At 41.3% G+C, this 20,000-nt stretch overlaps 1 protein-coding gene across 12 annotated transcripts in view; it reads right to left on the bottom strand.

The window, feature by feature from the left end:
• Positions 1-14,516: 14,516 nt before the first annotated feature.
• Positions 14,517-20,000, bottom strand: part of LOC143021011 (uncharacterized) — a 599,497-nt gene continuing 594,013 nt past the window's right edge. For all 12 annotated transcript variants that reach the window (XM_076178117.1, XM_076178118.1, XM_076178121.1 and 9 more), the window contains one exon: positions 14,517-20,000. This exon is cut by the window's right edge and continues 1,466 nt beyond it. The gene's annotated coding sequence lies outside the window, so the exon portion shown is untranslated.

The following is a 20,000-nucleotide window of genomic DNA, read 5'->3' as shown; positions in this document are numbered from 1 at the left end:
TCAGGATTAGTACACAAAAAATTAACTGAAATCTAATTATTAAACGTTCAGGGTCGATACTTATGAACGTTTGGGACTTTGATTGTACGAGATATTAGTAGTGGCGGTCAGATGTCTGGTGATGCCTGGGGCCATTTTTTTTTTTTAATTCAAGTGTAAGGCCTTATAGTACTCAGAAATATTATTGTCACGGACGCATGGACATTAACTCGCCTTTCTCTATTGCACGTAGGTGTGATCATTTATATCACGAGTGATGAACATAAGATCACGCATACAATTGTCCGCGTCAGGGAAAGGCAGGAGTGTCACTTTCTTCACCTTATTCTAACTAACGAAAATGAGGACTTTAAACGTGTGTTCAATACCGGTTCTAGGCTTACTCTGCTGCTATGCGAGGTATGGCGGGCGACGCCGGGACCCCCCCCCCCCCCTTGGGGTCTCCCCACGCATACCCTCAAATATTCGGACTCAATGTTCCTATGTGTACAAACATTTCAGTAATATTAGCAAATCTATAACAATGTTTACGTGTCATATGTGTACTGACTGGTATTACTCATGAGTGTCTCTGGTCCCCTCAACCCCCTATGTATGTTTGTCCGTGTGACTTAATGTAGAAAAATTACCTGATGAGGACCACAATGGAAATAAACGTTCATGCTTTTTGTGTTATCCTCGGCAATTTACATTTATTATTTCGAACTATGTGTTCTTGTCATTATTTGCACTTCATGTACATTGATTTATTGCCAAATAAAGTCTATCTATCTATCTATCTATCTATCTATCTATCTATCTATCTATCTCGCTACAATACCCCTTGCTATGCTTTCTCTCTCCTACATCACGCATCCCTCACACGACCATACCAACCATCCAGGCACGCTATGCAACATTCATTCATGCTCTTTCGCCACATTATGAAAATGGAATATATTTTGAATATGTAAACAAATATCAAACATAAAATAAACACAAATGAATGAAATGTATTAAATTCTTTTCTCCAAATGATCGAATTAATTGGATGCCTCTCCCCCCCTCCTCATTTGGATGCAAATATATTACGTAAATATTACGTTGATATCTTAATCTTCTCTTATTTATGCTAGAACGTCTAAACGACATTTTTCTTTATTAGTGATCAAATCCAGTGGATAGCGTGTCGAACTCGTTAACATGTGGTCCTGAGTTCGATTCCCTGACCTGCTGCGGGCTCTGTTGTGTTTCTTCTCGACAGCTCTGGCTAGACGGGGAGGCGACCCAATATCGCCCTTAAAAAAAAAAAAAAAAAAAAAAAAAAAAAATAATAATAATAAATAAATGAATAAATAAAACCTGCATCCCACAACTGACAGGGCTAGTCCTACCAGGGGTTTCTCACTTCCCACTTCTTGCGATGGTGAGTTATTAGTGATCAACTCACATCCACTTGAACTTCAATTGAATAGTTGAACTATTTACAAATGGGACACAAACTGAGTGACATAAGTGTGGAACGGTTCCTCGGCATCGAATTCGATTAAGTCGATCGAATGAAAACGTCCCAGTTCGTCCATAAGAGGATAATCAAGTCAAACGTGTTCTTATGATCTACGAAAGGCGTGGGTCTCTGAGACTCTCCGGGTTTCGTCCCCTTGCAATTGTCTGTCAGATATTTGTGTCTCTAGCCCAGCGTTTCTCAACCTTTTTACCCTTGCGTAACCTTTAAAATAAATTGCATGTCTCAAGGAACACCTGCGCAAAAAGAAAGAAAAAAAAATATATATATATACCATATCTTTCTCATTTTATTTTCATCGTAATAATAGGTTAGATAGGATGATGTCTATATTACATTATTACAATAACCAAGAATATGTCGTGCGTGTTTAATTATATTACGTATATGAAATTAAATACAAAATCAAAAGTGCATTAGCTTATCTCACTTGTTCTCGCGGAACCCTTAGGGACCTTTTGCGGAACCTTAGGGTTCCGGGGAACCCTGGTTGAGAATGTGCTGGTGTCACATTCACTTAATTGTAGTTCGAATCCCGCACTCCTCTCCGATTCCCAGCAGTGACTACTACCTGTGCTAACAGTCCAAGCGCCTAATAGGGCAAAGGTGACGGCTTCGGCCGCAGCTACTCAGCGCCTCCTGGCGTAGGCTCCTCGCCCTTTTCTAATATGGCTCCCAAGTAGTAAGCATACCATTTAATTTTTTTAAGAAACTAAGGTTGTTTTTGGTATGAACTATATTTCACCAGCGCTTCTATACTAGAAAATGAGGTATGGAATCCCTCTCGCCCCGTGTGTGTGTGTGTGTGTGTTTGTGTGTGTTTGTGTTTGTGTTTGTGTGTGTGTGTGTGTGTGTGTGTGTGTGTGTGTGTGTGTGTGTGTGTGTGTGTGTGTGTGTGTGTGTGTGTGTGTGTGTGTGTGTACATATATATATATCACAGGTGAGAAATGTAGTAACACATTTATAAATCACAACTAACACCACAGTCGGACGAAAGAAAGAGTTGCGTAAGCGGAACTATATATTTCGATTGCTACCTGCAATCCTCTTCAGTAGTACAAAGTGGCAGGGAGGAGGCTATCTTAAGTAGCAACCTCTTACAAAAGAAAGGGAACACGAGAAAATAAAGAACATCACTGCCCCAACCCTAGTTGACCACGATGAATATTTCCAAGGGTCAATGGACCCCAGACATCATTTCAGGACTATTCATCACCAAAAATATTGTCAACAAGCTTCCTCCCCCTCCCCCTGACCCGACCTCGTGTCAGCCTCAGGTCAACTAGGGTTGGGGCAGTGATGTTCTGTATTTTCTCGTGTTCCCTTTCTTTTGTAAGAGGTTGCTACTTAAGATAGCCTCCTCCCTGCCACTTTGTACTACTGAAGAGGATTGCAGGTAGCAATCGAAATATATAGTTCCGCTTACGCAACTCTTTCTTTCGTCCGACTGTGGTGTTAGTTGTGATATATATATATATATTGTTACGGGCTGCTGGTATTTGAAGAGACGTTACGTATAACGTCTAAGTGCTTAAGAACCAGCGCACTTCTAGAAGCCACTGTAGGACTGAACTATCTGGTCAGGGCCTAGATAATTCGTAAGACTAGAAGTAAAGGTAACAAAGAAGATTCCAGGAAAGGAATATTAAACTAGCGATAAAACTAGTAAACGAAATTATTAATGGAAAATATTTACAGGCAATCAACACAAAAGAGAATGGGCAGTAGGGTCAATGGGACCGTTACATGATTATAAGAATATGGAAATTATCGTTCAAATAAGAAACAAGATAAGTATACAATATGGTACTATCTAAGTACAAAGAGATCAGGAACATGCATCAGAATAAGTAATAAGTACAAATATAAGTAAAGTAATGCAATGTATATCAGACACGTAATGTAGGCAAAAAGGGTGATCACTTCACACCAATCGTCTCATGAATCTAAACCTTCTAGTTTTTATCAAGAGATCAATATGTGGGAATATGACAAGGAGTCAGCGAGTTCCACCGCTTATATACCATTGGACCGGAAGCCGGATACTTCCGGTTAAGGGTGCGGGTGAGGAGGAGGGTAAGTTAACACGTCAACATGGGTAGTTTTAGGACCCTCGACTCGCTTGAACAATCTATTTATTTAGTAACTGTCAAATCTGTGCGCTCCGAACTATTCAGGATTTCGCTTGTCTGTTTGTTCTACAAGAGTGCGCACCTCTCTCCGCACGTAGACAAGATTACATATAGTGGACGGGCGTTACTGCTTAACATTGTTACAATACATACATAGACAAGAAATATGAACATAGTTATGTAATACAAAGGAACACAATTCTATAACATAATTACACATATGACGTAATATCTAATATTACGTTACACCTCCACCGTTTGGGAAAGCTTTTCACTTTCTGTTGAAAAGCTATGTTCTAGAAAGTACGCAGTAGTTCTTCTGCGCAGGGGACAGCTTCTTGCTGTAGTAGGCGATAGCGTGAAGAACTTCATTGTGTTCTTGCAAGAGGGCGGCACCGATACCGGTGTCGCTGGCGTCGACTTGCAGAAGAAAGGGTCGTTGGAAATCGGGTGCCCTTAGAACTGGTGCGTTAGTGAGAAGGGACTTCAGGTTTTTGAAGGCCGTCTCACAGGTAGGTGTCCACACGAAGTCGTGGTCTTTTCTCAACAGGTCAGTCAATGGTTCTGCTACATCTTGTTTCTCAGATAAGTGTCCTACTTTTATCTGAAGATTTTGTAGTATCTGAGAGTTTTCCAAGGGAATCTCAGGAGGATTAGGCAGGTTATCAGGAGGCTCTTCCGATTTTATTGTGGTAGAGCTGCAAGCTGGAATTGGATCTCTGGAATGATAAGGTTTTAAGGTATTTATGTGACAGAGACGGGAACTCTTTCTTCTGTCTGGAGTTTTGATTATGTAGTTGAGATCACTGGCTCTGGACAAGACTTCATAGGGTCCTTTGTATTTAGCCTGCAATGGATCTCCTGGTATGGGAAGATAAAGTAACACTTGATCTCCTGGAGAGAAAGTTCTAAGTTTAGAATTTTTATCATACCGACCTTTCATTACTCGTTGAGCATTCGCCAAGTTCTCTCTTGCCAACTTCCAAGCTTCTAACAACTTCTCGGTGACCTGGGACACGTATTTCAAAAAGGAACTGGTGATTCTTCTTTCATCCATTGTTCATGAAGTATCTTTAGGGGACCACGGACTTCATGACCGAAGACTAATTCTGACGGGCTGAATCCAAGGCTTTCTTGAATTGTTGTTCGGGTGGCGAACAACAAAAAGGGGAGTCCGTCTTCCCAATTTCGAGTGTTCTCAGCACAGAAGATTCTTAACATTGTCTTGAGCGTTTGGTGAAAGCGCTCTAGAGCACCTTGTGATTGAGGATTATAGGCGGAGGAAGTTACATGATTTATACCTAGTGTTACAAGAGTTTCTCTAAACTTGTTGGAAAGAAAATTACTTCCTTGATCACTTTGAATGTTCTTAGGAAATCCTACCATAGTGAAATATTTCAACATTTCTCTGATTATGTTTTGAGCTTTAATATTTTTCAAAGGAATTGCTTCTGGAAAACGAGTGCTCATACACATGATTGTGAGAATGTACTGATTTCCTTTACTTGAAGGAGGTAAAGGTCCTACACAGTCAATAAGAACTTTTTTAAATGGCTCTTCCATTACAGGAATGGGATGGAGTGGAGCTTCTACAATTTTCTGGTTGGGCTTACCTACAAGTTGACATGTATGACATGTTTTACAATATTGGGCAACATCTTTGACAACCGTGGGCCAATGGAAATGTTGGGTGATGTTGAACAAGGTCTTTCTTACCCCTAAGTGACCTGCTAAGGGAGTATCATGAGCCAATCTTAGAACATTATTCCTGAAACCAAGAGGGAGGACTATTTGATTCCTTACTTGCCATGGCTGGTCAGCGGTTGCGGTGGATGCTCTCCATTTTCGCATTAGGACTCCGTTTTCTATATAGAAACCTCGTGACATATTTTCAACTTCTTCTGGAGATGAAACAATCTCGTACAAATTTTTAAGAGAAGGATCTGACTTCTGTTCTTTGATTAATTCTGCTCTAGAGAGAGAAACTGGTGAAGAAGAAGTTGGGTCAGTTTGGGAGAATAGGGATTCTAAATTATAAGTCTCCTCTTCAGATTTCTTGTACTGAGATCTGGTTACAGCACAAGCGGGAAACAACTGTAAGTTATCTGAAGGTTCTACTGAGGTCTTAGGGTTATTTGTTATTAAGGGAGAAATGACTTTGCTTCCAGCGATGTCATTGGCCAACAATAAGGATATTCCTACTATGGGAAGAGAGTCTACTACTGCTACTTTAACCATTCCGGTTGTTAAATCAGACCGCAAGAAAACATTATGTAATGGACATTTTACAATTCCTCCAACTCCTTCTATCAATATATCATAACCTGTATATGACTCACCCAGATTCTGCAAGACAGAATTTAAAATCAGACTTTGCTTTGCTCCTGTGTCTCGGAGTATGGAAATAGGATATTGTTGTGAACTACTACTATGAGATATAGTTCCTGAAGATACAAATGGTTTGAAACAAGGATCATGATTTGATGAGGGGGGTTCTACATTACTTGACAATACCGACTTCTTTGGTAGTGTATCCTGAATAGAGGATTTTGAATCATCTGATTTTATATTACTTACAAGAGTTGGTGTCTTATTGGAGAATGTGGGTGTCAGTCTCTTTCTGCAATTAGAAATGTGATGGCCAACCTGTTTACAATATGAACAAGTTACAGGGGGATTAGTCTTAAACCTTTCCATTCTTTGCCAAGGTTGGTTTGGAGGATATTGATTGAAATCAGACCTGTAACTGAAATGTGATGGGCTAGACTGATTTTCAAAGTGTTTCTTTGGGGACCAAGGATCAGAGTATTTTGTTGAATCTGGAATATATGACTTTGACTTTTGGGATTCCATTTGTCTTGACTTAGGTTTATGATTTAGTGTGAACTCATCAGCCAATACAGCAGCTTTAGTTAAAGTTTCGGGAACATGATCATCTATAAAAATCCTAAGATCTGTCTCTAAGGTATTCTTAAACTGCTCCAACAAAATCAACTGTTTAAGTCTATCTAAGGTGTCCGTTTCACTAGCCAAACACCACCTATTGAATAACCTCTCTTGTTGAGCCGCATATTCTACGTATGTTAACTGAGGTGTCTTCCTATAATTACGGAATTTCTGTCTATAGGCCTCTGGTATTAGTTCATAAGCTTTTAAAATACAAGCTTTCATATTATCATACTCGCTTTCTGCTTCTGAAAGAGAAGTATAAATTTGCTGAGCCTTACCCTTAAATTGTGTTTGAATGATTAATGGCCAATTTTCTTTAGGGATTTGTAACTGTTGCGCCAATTTTTTCCACTGAAGAAAGAAAATTTCTGGCTCTCCTTCTGAAAATTTGGGTAAAAGTTTTACATACTTGGAAATATCTATATGACCTTCCTGAACTACGGGTTGTCTATCAACAATCCTAGCTTCTACTTCTGCCTTCTTTAATTCTAACTCTGCCAATTTGACTTTAGTTTCGTTCTCTCTTTCTATTTGTTTCACTTTAGCTTCCTCTTCTCTAGCTCTAAATTCTGCCTCAATTTGCATTTGTTTCAGTTTAGTTTCCTCCTCTTTAGCTACTTGTTTCGCTTTAGCTTCCTCTTCTCTAGCTCTAAATTCTGCTTCAATTTGCATTTGTTTCAGTTTAGCTTCCTCCTCAATTTCTACTCTCCTGACCTTTAATTCAATCTCCTTAATCTTAAGTTCGGTTAGTCGTGCCTCTATTTCTAACCTATTTGAAGGAATTTGTATAGCTGTAATCTCTTCTGGAGATAAGATCTCATCTTCGATCAGATTTTCAACGAGTTCCTGAAGTATTTTTTTCTTTCGCAAACTTGTATCAATGTCTACTCCAAAGTGCTTGCCTATTTCTATCAAAGTGTCTTTAGTTTGTTTCTTTAAGAAACTTACCTTGGGATTTTGAACGAATTCTTGAACTATATCATCCATCTCTATAAGAATGTGTTAAATACCTGATCCAATATCCTTGGCAAGGGTCGCCACTTTGTTACGGGCTGCTGGTATTTGAAGAGACGTTACGTATAACGTCTAAGTGCTTAAGAACCAGCGCACTTCTAGAAGCCACTGTAGGACTGAACTATCTGGTCAGGGCCTAGATAATTCGTAAGACTAGAAGTAAAGGTAACAAAGAAGATTCCAGGAAAGGAATATTAAACTAGCGATAAAACTAGTAAACGAAATTATTAATGGAAAATATTTACAGGCAATCAACACAAAAGAGAATGGGCAGTAGGGTCAATGGGACCGTTACATGATTATAAGAATATGGAAATTATCGTTCAAATAAGAAACAAGATAAGTATACAATATGGTACTATCTAAGTACAAAGAGATCAGGAACATGCATCAGAATAAGTAATAAGTACAAATATAAGTAAAGTAATGCAATGTATATCAGACACGTAATGTAGGCAAAAAGGGTGATCACTTCACACCAATCGTCTCATGAATCTAAACCTTCTAGTTTTTATCAAGAGATCAATATGTGGGAATATGACAAGGAGTCAGCGAGTTCCACCGCTTATATACCATTGGACCGGAAGCCGGATACTTCCGGTTAAGGGTGCGGGTGAGGAGGAGGGTAAGTTAACACGTCAACATGGGTAGTTTTAGGACCCTCGACTCGCTTGAACAATCTATTTATTTAGTAACTGTCAAATCTGTGCGCTCCGAACTATTCAGGATTTCGCTTGTCTGTTTGTTCTACAAGAGTGCGCACCTCTCTCCGCACGTAGACAAGATTACATATAGTGGACGGGCGTTACTGCTTAACATTGTTACAATACATACATAGACAAGAAATATGAACATAGTTATGTAATACAAAGGAACACAATTCTATAACATAATTACACATATGACGTAATATCTAATATTACGTTACAATATATGTATGTATATATATATGTATATATATATATATATATATATATATATATATATATATATATATATATATATATATATTGCTTAAAACATATTCTGATGCTTCTCTTAATATGCATGCCAAGCACAGGGCATCTTGGAGGACCCCCCCCCAACCCTGGCGAGGCAACGGGCGTGGGTGTGAGGGGTGGGAATTGTTTGAGCAGTTATCACACTGTGCTATTTTTCCTTCAACTTCAGATTCATCGACGGTACCGCTCACCTCCAGCACTTCTTCCGCCGTAAAATCACTAAATCAAACGATTTTGTCTTCTCAACGATTTACATAGAATGTCATTTGATATGACGGAGGAAATTTATTTTCCTACAGCATATCAGATTCCTTCCCGAAAACTACTACTACTACTACTACTACTACTACTACTACTACTACTACTACTACTACTACTACTACTATGTTGGTTGTCAGGCCGGACGGCCCTTCACCGCTTTCACTATGCCTCTCCAGATGGTTCTATCCTCTGTCAATTCCTTCCAGTCCTCTCTTGGTGCCACCCTCTCCACGTCCTTCTTTACTCCATACATCCATCTGTGCCGAAAACTGCGGGTTGGAAATGTGCTCCAACAGTCGGAGGAAAAAATGCTCAGTGTGATAACGCCTTTATTCTCCTTTTTGCTCTTCTCCCAGCCGGGCCCCGTGGAAATCTAGTCCATTCCGTGGGTGAGGTGGATTGGGAATTATTGCGTTTTCGGGGGTGGCCCACCCGCCCCCTTTTTGATATGGTTTTACGTCACAAACTCCCTCCTATTGGGAGGCTAGGACGGTGCCCTTTACAGAGGACTTTGTAGCGTGGAATTTAATGAACCATGTCCTTGGTTCAACTTCGCCGGTGGCAGGATTCGAACCACTGTCATCTCGACCTTCGTCGCAAATAACGACGCCCTATCCCGTCTTGGTTTTATTTGCCTTCAAGGTAGGGGCGTGTTTATTTATTTTATTTTTTTTTTTTTTTTGTAATCCTTTGGTATGTATGTCAAGTATGGGTTCTCTAGAAGCTGAGGGAGGAGGTTAGGTCTGCGCTACATTGTTGTTTACATCATTCATTTATTTATCCATTTATTGATTTATTTACTTGTCTATTTATCTATACACTTGTTTTGTTTATTTATGTATTTATCTATTCATTCACTCATTCATTTATATATTTTTTTATCTATTTATTCATGACCTAAATTCGTGAGTAGACATTCACGATGATGTCCTTTATATTCACCCTCCCTCGGGTGGTGGGATATTTTCTTTATCTGGGTGTAGGTGAAGGTGAGGGGAGGCTAGGTGAGGTGAGATTAGACGAGGCGAGGTTAGGTTAGGTGATTTTAGGTGATGTTAGATGAGGTGAATTTAGGTATTTTTAGGTGATGTTAGGTGAGGTGAAATTTATGTAATTTTAGGTGATGTTAGATGAGGTGTATTTAGGTATTTTTAGGTGATGTTAGATGAAGTGAAGTTTATGCAATTTTAGGTGATGTTAGATGAGGTGAAGTTTATGTAATTTTAGGTAATGTTAGGTGAGGTGTATTTAGGCAATTTTAGGTTATGTTAGGTGAGGTGAAGTTAGATGAGATGAGGTGATGTGAAGCTAGGTGAGATTAGGTGATGTCAGGCAAGGTTAGATAAAACTCCCACGTCATAGCTGATCAATACATCACTGTCATTTGGTCCAAAAAGGACTTTAATGTCTTGCTTCTGGCTGGTGGTTGACTATCTTATTCAACTTGTGCCATGTTCACACTAGCGGTTTCGGCCGCGGCGGTTTAACTACAAGTCAGTGGAGGCGTTCACAAAGAACCGCACAGTTCTTCCACGACTATGCGGTACCGCTGCAGTTTACGCGCGGTTCAAACCGCTAGTGTGAACAGGGCCTTACAGGGCCTCCCTATTTCCCTACCACCCCACCACCCCACCACCCCAGGGGAAAGATGACGATATTATACTCATGCTCAGAATTTTTAGGGTAGGTTAAGTGACGTTAGGTGAGGTTAGGTGAGGTTAGGTGAGGAGAGGTGAGGAGAGGCTAGTTGAGGTTAAGTGAAGTTAGACGGGAGAGGTTAGCAGAGGTTAGGTGATGTTAGGTGATGTTAGTTGTGCACACCTACGCGATATAGCATTAGAAAATTAAATCTTTTGTAAATTATAATACATAAACGTAATATGAGATTTTCTTGGCGGAAATACAAAACAAAAAACTTAGCTACAAGCAAATTTACTAACGAACGAAGCCGCTAGGATACGGTACGGACGCCATGCCAATCCAGTCACTATCAGACGATGGCTTTCACGTTGTGGACCGGATGTTCTCCAACTCCAGGTGACGTTAATAAGCGCTGTTACAAAGACAATAGGGCTTTCTTGGACTTTATGAGAGAACACGGGGTTCTGCCGTCGTCTGTTAATTGCCCGAGGTACAATAATAATCAGGCAGTCAGCATCCGTGATGACGACGACGACTCGGATGGTCTTTAGAATTTGAGGTACCGAATTACTAAATATAGGTTAGGTTACGTAGGTTAGTTAGGTTAGGTAGGTTAGGTAGATTAGGTAAGTTAGGTAGGTTAGGTAGGTTAGGTTAGGTCAGGTTAGGTTAGGTTAGGTTAGGTTAGTTTTGGTTAGGCAAGGTAGGTTAGGTAATGTTAGAATAGACTAATTTCTCCTTTCATTTCTTCGACCTCGGCATCTATCAAAACAAACATGGGGTATCATTCAACCGCCGCGACTTTGTTCGTTAGTAAATAGATTTTATCAACTTTTTGGTAAATGTTCAGTTGTGTACATGGACGCGATATAGCGTTAGAAAATTAATTATTAATTTTGTAAATTATAATGTATCAACGCAATATGCAATTTTCTTGGCGGAAATAAAAAACAAAAAAGTTGCTAAAACAGATTTCGTAAGTAACGAAGTCGCGCCGGACGAATGGTACGCCATGTTTGGTATGATAGATGCCGACGTCGAAGAAATGAAAGGATGATAAATTCGTCTAACCTAACCTAACCTAACCTAACGTGTATTTAGTAAATCGGTACCTGTAATTTAAGGTCATTCGGATCGTCATCACCGTCGTCGTCGTCACGGATGTTGGTGGCATGTTCAATCACTCTTTGTGATTGCAGGGTACATAGGTTTGTCATAGCTTGAAGGAATGCGTGGATTTCAGCTCCATAGTGTTCCTTCAAGAATATATACCTCGCGAGATACTGACGGAAGTACCGAGGGTGTACACCAGGCCTCAACTGGACCGGGCAGACAACACTTGACAAACGACAAGATGGTGTCCCGATCCTAGCGACTTCGTTCATTAGTATATTTAGTTGTAGCAAGGTATTTTTTATTTCTATTTCCGCCAATAAAATCGCATATGACGTTCATGTATTATAATTTACAAAATTAATATTTAATTTTCTAACGCTATATCGCGTCCATGTACACAACTGAACAATATGTCGCGTAGGTGTGCACAACTACAATTTTACCTTATGTTCTCATATTGGTTGGAATTTACGAAACATCGACTTTATACCGACGACGATGCTGTTGACAAACCAACAAGAGTTTAGCATCTTATGTGGTGCTGTCACCGCCGCTTCGAGGTATCTCAATATTTGAATTACATCTCATGTTTACCTTTCATATTTTACCATACTACTGATCTAATTATACAATCACCAAAGTCGACTTACCGATATTCTTCTTTATATATGTTTTTTTTCGAAAGGTTACGCCATTTTTGGGTTTCCTGTCTTCGCTTTTTGGGTCATCATGTCGTCTTTGGTCTGATCTTCCTACATCGTCGGTTTCCCCATTTCCATACTGACACTTCATAACACACACTTTCAGGCACAAGACACTAGTTATATCATATTTGTAAATTGCGAGTGTTGTTTTTAATTTCTGATCGTGCGGACACCTCGTTATTGCAGAAGAAAACGAAAAAAAAAAACAGGACACAAGGTTCCGCAAGAGGGGGTTCACACGGACCAACAGTTCGTCGAACGCGGTTCGACAGACACGTGTTTAAAGGGATGTGTGAACGAGGTATTTGGTTGTCGAACACGTTGGTTCAACCCCAAATACCCCCGTTCACACGTCACTTTAAACACGTATCTGTCGAACCGGGTTCGACGAACCGTTAGAACGTCTAAATCCCCTCTAAGGCTGCTCCTGTTCACGGAGAACATGGCGGACGTTCTGGAACGGCTTCGAATCGACACTTGATGGGGCTTCGAAACATCGAAACAATTTTAAGTGAATCTGTGATACAAACAACAGTATGCTTCCCAAGTTTCAGTAAACGGCGAGTCATTAAATTAGTTAATATTTAGGAGTGGCAAATAATATTTTCTCATATCGTGTACCTAATTAAAATTCTTTTATTAGCCCTTTGAACAGGAATTGTTTTCGAAAATGATGCAGCTTCTGTCCGCACGAGGGAGTATGTATTTTAGAAAGGCTTTATTTCACACACCCACACCCACACGCACACAGACACGCACACACACACACAAACACTCGCACACACACACACGCACGCATACACACACACACAAACACACACACACGCACTCACGCACGCACGCACGCACACAATTCACACACACACACACACACACACACACATACACACACACATACACACACACACACATACATACATGGATATATATATATATATATGTATATATATATATATATTATACATATATATATATAACACGCACACATACACACAAACACACACACACACGCGCAAACAGACACATAATACATATATATATACATATATATATATATGTATATACATATATATATAATACACACACACACATGTACACACACACACACACACAATGTATATATATATATATAATATATACATATATATATATATATACTGTATATGTATATACAATACACACACACACACACATATATATATATATATATATAATTTTTTTCAAGACAGTTGGCAGTAGCCGTAGTTCTTGGTTATTAGTTAATATTAGGTTGCAGCTCTTTTGTACCCGCAATGGAGTTATCGGTAGAGCTGTCGGCTGGCATTACATTAGTCCTCGGATCGATCCCCGAGACATGCGGGATAATTATTTGAAAGATTTCACTGTTACGAGTGATTTGTTCTTTGTATCTATCTATATATATATATATACATTTATACTTATGTTTTGAGATTTCACACTGGAAATATAGAGATTGTATATCATAATTTGCAGAGCAATACTTATAATTATTATGTGTTTGTTAGGTTTGATTTACATTTCTCTTTATTACATTGTTATGTGTATCTGCTCAGAAACAGCTTGTAATTCTGAGTTCCCCTCAGCTTCGTGTCTGACCTGGGTTGACCTGGGTGAGCGCTGGGTCAAGGAGAGGGCAACAACTCTCCTCGATAAAGATGAATTTCTCCCATTTCTTCATTTGGAAGAAAGGTGAAAATATAGAAGACAAAGAAAGGCTATAGTCTAATACAAATCGTAATTCCCATATTTGTGTTGTAGGGAGGTAAAAGAAAGGAAGGGAGAGAGAGAGAGAGAGAGACAGAAAGAAAAGAGAGAGAGAGAGAGACAGAGAGAGAGAGAGAGACAGAGAGAGAGAGAGAATAGAGAAATAAAGAGAATAAATATATGTATAGAGAGAGAACAAAGGGAAATATGTAGATACAAAGAAAGATAAAGAGAATAGATAGAATAGACAGAGGAAGAGATATGGATTCACAGAGAAACAAATAAAGGGACATAAATAGATAGACAGGGATAGAGAGAGAGAGGACAGATAAAAGGAGAGAAATTGATAAGACATAGATAGATAGATAGATAAAGGGGGACATACAGAAAGTCCAGAAGAGAGGGCGAGATAAACAGAAGGAACACAACCATGTTTTATTCATTCTCAAGGTTAATGAAACACTTCCTCCTCAATTCTCACTTTATTCAACAAGTATAAGAAGCATCGGTACAATAGTCTGACAATCTAGACGAAGGCCAGGTCATTGCCAGAGTCACAGATACGGACAATTATGGGGGCTGAACACCAAGTCTTCTAGTTTCTTATCCGGCTCTTCTCGAATACAAAGATATTTTGAAAAGTGATATCGAAAACAAGAGTGCATATACATACATACATACGTATATGTATATATATATGTATATATATATATATATATATATATATGCATATATATATGTATGTATATATGTGATGAACCGAGGTAAATTGGTTTATAACAAAAGGAAACAAGGACATTATTCAGAATAGACGAGTTGACAGACAGACAGGCAGACAGACAAACAGACAACCTCAACAACAGCGTAAACAGAGTCCTCGAATGGCAAAGAAAATGGATGGAGAATGAATGCCCACCACCTCTTGGTAAGTACGGGGTGCTGGGTTCGAACCATCTCGCCCTCGGGTCCCAACGACGTCCTCCTCGGCGTGACCTCGCCGCTCCTCACTCCTTCCTTCGAAGGGGAGCAATTGGGCCTCCAAGGTGGTCCTTGGTGGGCGGGGGGGGAGGGGAGGGGAGTTCCTGGGGCGAAGGAGGGTATTGTACTGGACCTGGAATAAATGAGAATGGGAGGATAAAGGAAAACGGGAAGGGGAGGAGAAAGGGGACAAAGGATGGGAAGAGGGAGAATAGAATAAGAGACGGAAGAAGGGAGGGAGAAGTTGAGGAGAAGGAGGAGATGGAGGAGGAGGAGGAGGAGGAGGAGGAGGAGGAGGAGATGGAGGAGGAGGAGGAGGAGGAGGAGGAGGAGGAGGAGACTCCGAGTGGGGGGAGGGGAGGCGAAGTCGAGAAGTTGACGAGGCCCATTCCCGTGTACCATCAAAAGGCGTTGAGTTAATGAGGGGGAAGAAGATTATTATTTTGTTGACACGAATAGAAAACGGGTCACAGTGGTGACCATCAATGGATGATAGCATGACAAAAAAAAAAAAAAGGAAAATAACAACAATAACAAAATCACTTATGAGAGAGAGAGAGAAAGAGAGAAAAAAAAAAGGAAAACCAAATACAACAATTCCTGAACAATTCATATCCTAAATATCAATAATCTATGTATGATGGGCGCGCGGGGACGAAGAGAGGGGAAAGATGGTGGGGGGGAGAAAGATGGGGGATGGGGGGAAGAACATGATGAAGCGTCCGCGCGCCTTCAAATGCATGAGTGGCTTCAGATCTACCAGTCATTTCAGACTTTCAGTATACATAAGGAAGACCCAACTAACAATCACTCAATCACCTTTCACAACAATAATATTTATGGAGAATTGTTACAATTGTATAGAAAGCGCGCACGTTGTGTACTACGTGTGTACATATGTATATACAGTATATGTATATGCGTGTGCATGTACATGTGTATGTGTGTGTATGGTAGCCGGCTTGGCCGGCTACCTCCCTTATAAGGGGGAAGAGACCTTTTGGTACATGTTTATTGGTACATGTATATATAAATGTATATGTACATGTATATATATGCGTACGTGTGTGTATGTGTGTGTTTGGAAATTTGTTCTCACGTGGTAAAAAATGGGTCATTACTCAACTCCGCCAGAGAAACACACACACGGCTACATCGAATAACACAGTAGTTTAGTAATAGTTTAGTAGTTAACTTTTGGGCCACACAAATAGCCCGTAGTCAGAGGAATAGTCATCCTTATTGGCTGATTAGTATTAAGTTCCAAAATAGTAGTAGAAGTAGTAGCAATAGTGGTTGTAGTAGTAGTAGTAGTAGTAGTAGTCGAAGTAGTAGTATCAGTTGTAGTACTAATAGTAACAACATTAGTACTGGTACTTATGGTTACATACAAGTATCTGGTAGTTAGCAGTCAAGCTTGCGCGTGTTCCGGTACTCGAGAGGGTGAAACAAACACACCACACTTGTCTGACGGAGGGGGAGGAGGAGGAGGAGAAGGAGGAGGAGGAGGGGGCATGTTCCCGGGATTCAAAGTGCCAAGGAGCGCCGCTAAAGTCACCCCCACGGAGTGCCAACAGGTAGACGAAGCGCCCCGGAAGGACATCACTGAAAGATGCTCATGTGGAAGGGCACTTCGAGGGAACTTCCTGAAGGCGTGGCTTTCGGGACCCGGTTGGACCGCCCGAAGGAGTCTGTCGTCCCGCAGGGTCCGAGGAGGAGCTCATAGTGGGGTCGTCCCTTGAGTTTCAAGAGATTGAGTGTGTGTGTTGGGGTGGGTGGGCTAGAGGCTCCTTTCATCCCCATCACGACCCGGATTGTGGATTTCAACGCGACAAACGCCTGACGATTTTAGTCAGTTGAAGGATGAACAAGACCCTCTTTTTTGGACCTAGGTACCTCTCACCCTTCATCCACATGACGAAATCGTTTGGCGTCGGCCGGAACAAAATATATATTGTACTCCACTGTATCATAGATGGCTTGGGTTCCAGGGGTTTAACCTGGTGGGGGGGGGAAGGGGGAGTTGGGGGAAGGGGGAGTTGGGGGAAGTGGGGCCCCCCTGGGATGGCTTTTAGAAGCGTGAAGGTGGGACCATTCCATGGGAACAGAAGATCGCATCTGTAGTGCCAACAAGGAATGTGGCCTTTTTTCTGCGCGAAGAATGAAAAATGTGGTCCTCTGCTTGCTCCTAAAGAACCTCAATAGATAGGGCGTGGTTGGGTGGAGAGCAGGGGGGAGGGGGATGACGAGCGTTCCCATGGTCACCTCGAAGTCTTCGTTCTCATTGAAGAGCTTTGTGTTTTGGGAGTCAAAATTATGACCCTGAGACTCTTCGTTCTCACAGAAGAGCTTTGTGTTTTGGGAGTCAAAATTATGATCCTGAGACTCTTCGTTCTCACTGAAGAGCTTTGTGTTTTGGGAGTCAAAATTATGACCCTGAGACTCTTCGTTCTCACTGAAGAGCTTTGTGTTTTGGGAGTCAAAATTATGACCCTGAGACTCTTCGTTCTCACTGAAGAGCTTTGTGTTTTGGGGGTCAAAATTGTGACCCTGAGACTCTGAGACGTAGAATCTATCAGTGACTTCTGCTCTCGAGAACGGACGTTTTGCGAGGTCCGCACGGTGGGTCACGCTCAGGTTCTTCTCAAGTCCTTCTCGGAAGGCAAGAACCACCCAATGACCTGGCCCCCTGGTCTCCCTACACCCGGCAGGAACACCCTCCGGGGCCCCCTCCGTCATCAGCCATAGGCTTCTGAAGGCACGTAATGACGATTCACCACTGAAGCCATAATTACACTTTGGAAGCCACTCACGAGTTAAGTTGGTCGGTAGCAGTACACATGGGGTCGCTGAGCGGCGAAGGATAACGGGGAATGGAAAGAAGGTGAGGGTGGATAACTTGAGGCAGATTATCCATAAGAGGGATAATATGACCCCGGTTAACCCACCACTGTCAAACGGGACGCTCTGGTAAACATTGTAGACCGCAATGATTGTGTATGGGTCGTGGTATGTGCATAACTACACACGACAATACATATATATATATATATATATATATATATATATATATATATATATATATATATAGTTACATACAGTACAATAAGGACATATTTCATATATATGAATTAATCGGAGTTGAGTAACTGTTAATTAATCAAGCTGATTAATTTTCCCCTTGTTTAACTTCTCTGGAAATAACAAGATACACACAGAGCAGGCGTCCACAGTATTTTTTTTCCCATTTCCGCTCAAAGACCTTAATGCACTAATAAGATTTAAAGCTTTCGATCGAAAGATCCTCCAGAAAGACTGACAAAGTCAACTGAGATCGAGTCCAGAAAGGGAGGTGAGGAGAGGTGGAGGTGGGAGGCGGGTAAGGAGGGAGGGAGGGAGTGGGAGGGAGTGAGAGGCGACGGCCGCTGGGGGAATGACGTAGTGAGAAATGAACAACAACGGCGACAACACCGATAACGTACAGACGGGAACCCAACCCGGTGGCGTTCTTCGGAGATCTTATTTCGGTTTTTAACCAGAATAAGATCAGTCAAGTATGACACCGCGTGGACACGGGCTGGTGTCGAGACCTCAGAAAGGATCTGGTCGAGAGAAAGTATTTCTGTTGTCTTTGATGGCTGGGAGAGCGAGGTATTGTGTGTATGCGTGTGTGTGTGTGTGTGTGTGTGTGTGTGTGTGTGTGTGTGTGTGTGTGTGTGTGTGTGTGTGTGTGTGTGTGTGTGTGTGCATGGCTGCTACGGCGTCACCGCCACATTCCGTTTCCGTTCCGAACGTTTAGAACGCCCAGAACGTTGAAAACGTTCTGAATGTGAGAATCCCAGCCAACAAAAGTTCAGAAAATTGCATCAAGATAACTCGAACACCACCTATGTGAAAAAAAATGTGTGAAGAAACAGATTCGCGTGACTGTAGAAAAAAATATACGAAGTCTTACATTATAAACGTTTTGTGTTTGACAGTACAAACCCTTTAGTGTTTGAATTGAGATGATGACTGGGGAGGGGTGAATGGGGTTTGTGGGGGGGAAGTAGGAGGATGGGGGGTTATTTGTCGAGAGGGAAAGGGGGGAATATGAACCGGCGAGACAGATCACTATCGTCCAATTCACGTGTGGATAATACTTGCTGAACGTCTGACCCAATAATTGGAGGAAAGAACAAACAAACAAACAAGAAAACAAAAACACGAGGGACAAACACACGTACCTTACGTACTACCTCGTGAGCCAGAATAAAGAGGCTTAGAAACGCTAATCATTAATCTAAATGTCTTTCTCTCTCACGAAGGGGGTTGGGGGGGATGTCTTGCACTCTTGGAATGGGTATAAGGAAACTCGCCATTCTTTCTCTTGCACATAAGGAACAAAATCCTTTCCTTTCGCCCTGTACATTGTAACCATGTCACCATCTGTTGGTTCGCTGTTCTCGTTAACATGTACAGCTTTTCTCTATCCGTTTTGTCAATCTGGTTTAGCTACACTACGAGTTGAATGAAACACTTGGAAGATCCAGATTATAACTCCTTGCATGCTTGAAATGACTGACAACTTTCGTTGGAGAGATTTCCCTCCTCCTTGTCATCGTCTTTTGTTTTTCTTCTTCTTTTTTTTCACCTTCTCGTGGAGCAGAAGTCGCTACTGCTGCGGCGTGTGCGTGTGTGTGAGCGTGTGTGTGTATGTGTGTGTGTACACTCAGGGGCAAAAGTTCGCCTCGGTTCCTCCTCCTTTTGGCCATGTTCTATTCGGCCTCCAGTGGCACAAAAAAAAAAAAAAAAAAGTTTGTCTCCATGACTGTGTCGGGTCAGCCTTCAAGTTCAACCCAGCTGACAGTCAGCAGAACAGTCTACTGATGACAGCGGCCCAGGGAAAGGGTCAGACGAAATAAAGTCCCCGAGTGCACCACTGGAGACATCAGGTCCCGACGACTGAGTCCACGTCGTCCACGGCGTGACTGGT

The sequence above is a fragment of the Oratosquilla oratoria genome, chromosome 41 (assembly GCF_046742065.1).
Source record: "Oratosquilla oratoria isolate Oo_2021 chromosome 41, ASM4674206v1, whole genome shotgun sequence".
Taxonomy (NCBI): domain Eukaryota; kingdom Metazoa; phylum Arthropoda; class Malacostraca; order Stomatopoda; family Squillidae; genus Oratosquilla; species Oratosquilla oratoria.
This window is presented reverse-complemented; position numbering and strand designations above follow the sequence as displayed.